Consider the following 7,055-nt stretch of genomic DNA (forward strand, 5'->3'; position numbering starts at 1 on the left):
TCTGTCAGTATGGTGTATTATATTGATCAATTTTCATGTGTTAAACCATTCTTGCATTCCAGAAATAAATCCCACTTGATCATGGTGTATAATCCTTTAATATGCTAGTATTTTGTTGAGGTCTTTTGCAGCAATGTTTATAAGGGGTATTGGTCTGTAGTTTTTTTTCCCTACTAATATCTCTTTCTGGGTTTGGTATCAGGGTAATGCTGGCCTCATAGTATGAGTTAGGGAGTGTTCCCTCCTCTTCAAAATTTTTGGAAAAGTGTGAAAGGATTGGTATCAGTTCTACTTTAAACATTTGGTAGAATTCACCTGTATAAGTCTCTTTCTGTTGCTTATTACAGAAATACCCCTAAATGGGTAATTTATAAAGAAACAATATTTATTGCTTGTAGTTTTGGAGGCAGGGAAGTGCAAAGTCCAGAGATCCCATCTGTTGAGGGCCTTGTTTGTGGTGGCTGGTGACTCTACAGCAACACAGGGTATCACATGGTGAATGTGGCTTGAGCAAGACAGAGGGAGAGCTACTCATGCACTCTCCTTTTAAAGCCATCAGACCATGCCCATGACCACCATTAAACCATCAATGGATTAATCCATTCACTAGGGCATGGTCCTCAGAATCTAGTCTCCTCTTCAAGGGGGCTGGCCATTTAGCTCAGTTGGTTAGAATGCAGTGTTGATAACACCAAGGTCAAGGGTTTGATCCCCATACTGGCCAGCTGCCAAAAGAAAAAAAAAATCTTCAAAGCCCCACCTTTCAAGTACCATAATAGGATTCCCCACTCTCTTAACACTGTTACAGTGGGGGTTAAGTTTCTAATACATGGGACTTTAGGGGATACAATCCTATCCATAGCATTCCCCATGTTCATGTCCTTCTCACAGGGAGATACATTCATTCCACCCCCAATGTTTTAACTTGTTTCGACACAAAAGTCCAAAGTCCCATCTGTAAAATCAAAACAAGTTATCTGCTTCCAAGATGCAATGGTGGTATAAGCATAGAGTACATATTTCCATTCAAAAAGGAAAAAATAGGCCAAAAGAAAAAAACAGGTCCTAAGCAAATCTGAAATCCAGGAGGGCAGACATTAAGTCTTACAGCTAGTGAATCATGTACTTTGACTCCATGTTGAATATTCTCTGTGCACTAGTGTGAGGATTAGGTCCTCAAGTCTTGGGCAGCCTGGTCCTATGGTTTTTCTAGTCTCTGGCCATGTTTTACTCCAAGGCTGGCATTTCATGCTGGTAGCTCTACAGATCTGGGTTCTCCATTATGGTGGTCCAACTCCCATGGCTCCACTAGGCATGGCACTGGTGGGGGTTCTGCTGCAACTCTGACCCCACATTCCTGCTGGGCATGACTCTAGTGAAGGTCATATGCAGTGACTCCTCCCCTGTGACAGATCTCTTTCTGGACCCCAGGCTTTTCCATACATCCTTTGAAATCTGGGTGGCACAGCTCTGCCATCCTGAAAATCTGCAGACTTAATACCCCATGAACACCAACAAGTCTTCTGCTTTGCATCTTCTGAAGCTGTGGATCTAGCTATGCCTGGGGCCAATTTAGCCACAGCTGGAGCAACCAGAGCAGCCAGGGTGTGGGGACCAGCATCCCAAGGTGGCCCTGGACAGTGAGCCCATGGAGGGCACCTCAGGCCTGTTTCCCAGAAATAATTCTCTTTCATTAGGCCTCCAGGCCTGTGATGGGAGATGATGACTCAGACCTCTGAAATGCCTGTTCAAGTCTTTTTTCCACTCTCTTGATAATCCCTTTCTTCTGTACTAATCTCCTTAACAAACAAAGACACCGTTTCACTCTGTACATGACCAGGCTGAAAGTTCTCCTTTTTTTTTCTTCTTTTTTTTGCCCTCTGCTTTCTTTTGAATTATAAATTCTGGCTTTATGTGATGCCTCTTCTGCCATAACTCAGCATAGGCTGTTGCAAGTAGTCATGCAGCTTCCTGAATGTTTGCTGCTTAGAAATTTCTTCCACCAAATAACCTAGTTCAGCACCTTTAAGTTCCATATTCCATAAAACTTTTGGGCATAAACAGAAAATTGAAGTTCTTTGCCAGTTCATAACAAGAGTGTTCATTGACCCAGTTTCCAATAAGCTCCTCATTTACATCTGAAATCTTCTCTGTATGGCCTTTGCTGTCCAAATTTCTATCGGCATTCTGGTCACCACCATTTAACTAGTCTCTAAGACATTCTAAACTCTCTTCACCAGTATCTAGGCTTTTCCTAGCTGGTTCCTCCAAATTATTCCAGCCTCTGCCCAATACCCACTTCCAAAGCTGCTTCCACATTTTGAAGTATTTGTTATAAGGAACACCTCACTTCTGGTACCAATTTTCTGTATTAGTCTGTTTCTGTTGCTTGTAACAGAAATATCTGAAACTGGGTAATTTATAAAGAAACAATATTTATTGCTTACAGTTTTGGAAGCTGGGAAGTCCAAAGTCCAGGGAACATCTGGTGAGGGCCTTGTTGGTGGTGGGTGGTGACTCTACAGCAATGCAAGGTATCATATGGCAAATGTGGCTTAAGCAAGAGAGAGAGAGCTTCTCACACACTCTCTTTTTAAAGCCACCAGAACCACACCCATGACCACCACTGTATTAGACTGTGTTGCTTACAACAAAATACCTGGAATCGAGTAATTTGTAAGAAAACAAAACTTGCTGCTTACAGTTTTGGAGGCTGGGAAGTCCAAAGTATAGGGAACACATCTGGTGAAGACCTTGTTGATGGTGACAGTGATGCAGGGGTCTCACATGAAAGAATGGTACAGCAGAGCTAACTCCTCACTCTTACTCCTTTTAAAGCCCTTGAACCATGCTCATGACTGCCATGAAACCATCAATGAATTAACTCATTTACTTGGGCATGGTCCTCACAATCTTCAAGGCCCCACCTTTCAATTACCATAATAGGATTTCCTACCCTCTTAACACTGTCACAGTGGGGACCAAGTTTCTAATATGTGAGACTGTAGGGGACACAGTTCAATCCATAGCATCACCTATGAAGCCATCAGGTCCAGTTTTACTTCTGTTATTGATTTCTACCTTCATCTTGTTGTGGTCAGAGAAGATACTTTGTAGGACATCTATCTTTTTTAATCTATTGAGACTTAATATGTGGCCTAAAATGTGGTCTATCCTGGAAAGTGTCCCATGTGCACTTGAGAAGAATGTATATGCTCTTATTATTGGGTACATACACTATTCGGTATATGTCTGTTAGGTGTAGTTGGTTTACAATATTAAATGCTCTTTTTCTTACTTATCTCTGTTTGGTTGTTCTATCCATTACTGTGAGTGGGATATTGAAATCTCCAACTAATGTAGTAGAACTTCCTGGAGGTAAAAGATCTGTATACTCAGCTTTGTAACACCACGGTCTAGGGTTTAGATCCCTGTACCAGCCAGCTGCAAAGAAAAAAAAGTCTGTATACTGAAAACTATAAAACACTGACGAAAGGCATTGAAGAAAACACAAATAAATGAAAAGATACCTCGTGTTTATGGACTGGAAGAATTAATATTGTTAAAATGTCTATACTATCCAAAACTACCCAAATGTATAGATTTATTGCAATCCTTATCAAAGTTTCAAATCATTTTTCACAGAAATAGAAAAATCAATCCTAAAATCCATGTGGAACCACAAAAGACCCCAAATAGCCAAAGCAATATTGAGCAAAAAGTACAGAACTGGAAGCATCATACTCCTTGATTTCAAAGTATATTATAAAGCTATTGTAATCAAAACATCATGCTACTGGCATAAAAATAGACACATCAATCTGTGAAAGGTGTTCTCTTGTTATCTTTCATCTTTTTGATAATGACCATTCTAACAGGTGTGAGGTGATATAACTGAGGTTACCTCAGTTGGCTAGAGTGTGGTGCTGTTAACACCAAGGTCCAGGGTTTGATCCCTGTATTACCCAGCTGCCAAAATAAATAAATGAATAAATAAATAAATAAATAAATAACAAGTATTGATGAGAATGTAGAGAAAAAGGAACTCTTGTACACTATTGGTGGGAATGTAAATTATATTGCCATTACACATAAGGTATAGAAATTCCTCAAAAAACTAAAAACAGAACTACCACATGATCGAGCAATACCACTTCTGAGTATATAGCCGAAGGAAATGAAATTAATACGTCAAAGAGATATCTGCACTCCTATGTTCTTTGCAGCATTATCAGCACTATTCACAATAGCCAGTACATGGAATCAAGCTAAGTGTCCATGAATGGATGAATAAATAAAGAAAATGTGGTATCTATATGCAATGAAATACTATTCAGCCTTTAAAAATAAGGAAATTCTGTCATTTGTGACAATATGGATAAACCTGGAGGACACTATGCTAAATGGAATAAGCCAGGCACAGAAAGACAAATACTGCATGATCTCACTTATGTGCGGAATCTAAAAACATCAAACTTATAGAAGTAGAAGAGCAGAGTGGTGGGAACCAGACGTTGTTGGAGGTAGAGTAGGTGTGTTAGTCTGTTTCTGTGGTGTATAACAAAATACATGGAACTGGGTGACATAAGAAGACTAAATTTATTGCTTACAGTTTTGGAGACTGGGAAGTCCAAAGTCCAGGGAATACATTTGATGAAGGCCTTGGTGGTGGCAACAGTGACCCAGGGGTCTCACATGGCAGAAAATGATGAAGCAGAGAGAGACTAACCTCTCATGTGCTCTTCTTTTAAAGCCCTCAAAACCACGCCCCTGACCACCATTTTTAATCCATTCGCTACAGCACGGTCCTACAATCCAACCACCTCTTCAATTCCCCACCTTTCAATTATCATAATAGGATTTCCCACCCTAAGAGGGATAGCTTTTTTGTTTTGTTTTGTTTTGTTTTTGTTTCTCATTTCCTGCATTACTGTCTTCTTTTGTGTTTAGTTGATTTTTGGTAATGAAATGTTTAAATTCCTTTCTCGTTTCCTTTTGTGTATGTTCAATACCTGTTTTTGTTCTGGCTTTTAATGAGCCTAAGTTCTCTTTTTCTATTCTTTGGTCCTACCCTTTTTTTAAAAAAGGTAACAATCAACTTTACCAAGAAATTTTATCACCCTACTTCCAAGATATTTTCAGCATCTACTGCAGGTGGCACTGGCTATAGGACAAATTGCTATGCCATTTGGGCTTTGTGATCCAGCAAATCCAATCATTCTCAAAGGTCTGGGAAAGACTGGGATGATGTACAGAGAATCACATCACTTGCCCCTCTGTTTTGTAATAAAGCTGTGCGCTCTTCAATAAATAACTAGTGTCCTTTGAGAAAGAGCTTTTGGTTTTCTACAGGTACTGGTATAGACCCAATGCTTGATCATGAGACACAAAGTAACCATGCAACCCAAGCCGCCCATCATAAGCAGGGTGTCATCTAATCCATTAAGCCATACATTCAGGTGTAGGTGTGCTCAGTATTCTATCACCATGTGAAAGTGGTATATATGAGACCAGGCTCAAGCAGGTTCTGGAAGTACAAGTGTGTTTCTCACGCCGCCAGGATCCTAGTCCTGTGCACCACATCTCCTGCTTACTATGCATTAGACCTCGTGGGTAGTTCTCTGTGACCAACTAACTGCGGAAGAAAGAGTTCAAGCCTGGCTTACAGGTGGTCCTGCATGCTGAGTTGGCATCAACCAGAAGCTGAATGTTCCATCATTACAGCCCATTGTTGGGGGACCAGAAGGGGAAGTGGATCTCCGGTTATCGCCTTGGCCCAGGAGGAGGATGGCCAGAAGTGTGGCTCCACATAAAGGTTTCTTCACCCGGACATTACTGACATTTGAGCCTGGATAATTCTTTGCTGTGCAGCTGTCCCATGCACTGTAGTGTTTAGCAGCATCCCCCGGCCCTTACACGCTGGATGCCAGCAGTGCCGCCCTCCCACGCTCCCCTCCAGTTGTGACAACCAAACACGTCTCCAGACATACCTAAATGTCTCCTAGAGGAGAAAATCACCATCAATTGAGAATCACTGTCTGCATTGATTCATGGCAGAAGCTAAAGGTTTGGCAGATGGTCGGTGACATGAAAAAAATGCGATTAGAAAATTGATGGCAAGGAAATCTCATGAAAAGATGTGTGCATAGCCTTCTTGGAATGAGTCTAGAGTTTAAGAATATTCTACCTCCTGTGAGTGCTCACCAAAGAGCAGCTTCTGCATGTGGAGAAGGTGAAACATTCCTTTCCCAACCGTGCCCATCTTTGCCCAGGAAGCTCATGAAGAAAGTGTCCAAGGCACAGGGATGGAGGTTATGTGTGGTGGGCTCAACAACTGAATTTCTCCTCAGCAATGTGACTGATGTGACTAGTGCTGCTGACAAACGCCTAGCTGTTCAGGAGGAGAGACCAACACAGGGCCCCCAACAGAGCAGAATATCTCCCAGGAGACCAGCCAGATACTCAGTTCCAGGTTGATTACACTAGAACCCTTCCATGACGGAGGTGGCAGAAAGAATGTGCTTATCTGGATATGAATTTTCCTTCACTGACCATGGTGCCTGAGCCAACATTTTCATGGCAATATCCCCCACAACACTGATTCTAAGCATGGAACCTCTTTTGGTTGCAAAACTATGGCAACGGGACCAGAACCGTGCCAACCACTAGGCTTACAAGAGCCTGTCTCCCAGAACAGCAGGCTTGTGGGAACAGCGGAGTGCAGTCGAAGACCTGGTTATGCCGCCCACTGCGAGACAGCATCTTGCTGGTTTCATGTGCTTGTCCCGATTGTACCCTTGAGACTTTAATTTATAAGAGGTGACTGAGTGACAACTTGAAGATGTCAATGCCATTGAAAGAAAGGCTCAGTGTTACTCATAGTTCCCTTAGAAATGAGAGGCATGAAGCGGCATGCCACGCAGGGCCGTGGGGAGGCACCGGTGTTGCTCAGGAGGCAGAGAGGAGAGAGGGGAAGGCCTCGGTCACGGCCTTTACTGGAGTCTCTGTGGAAGGCAAGGCAGGGCAGGGGAAACAGCATAGGACCAGCTCATTTG

This window comes from Cynocephalus volans, chromosome 4, assembly GCF_027409185.1.
Source record: "Cynocephalus volans isolate mCynVol1 chromosome 4, mCynVol1.pri, whole genome shotgun sequence".
In the NCBI taxonomy this organism is placed as follows: Eukaryota; Metazoa; Chordata; class Mammalia; order Dermoptera; family Cynocephalidae; genus Cynocephalus; species Cynocephalus volans.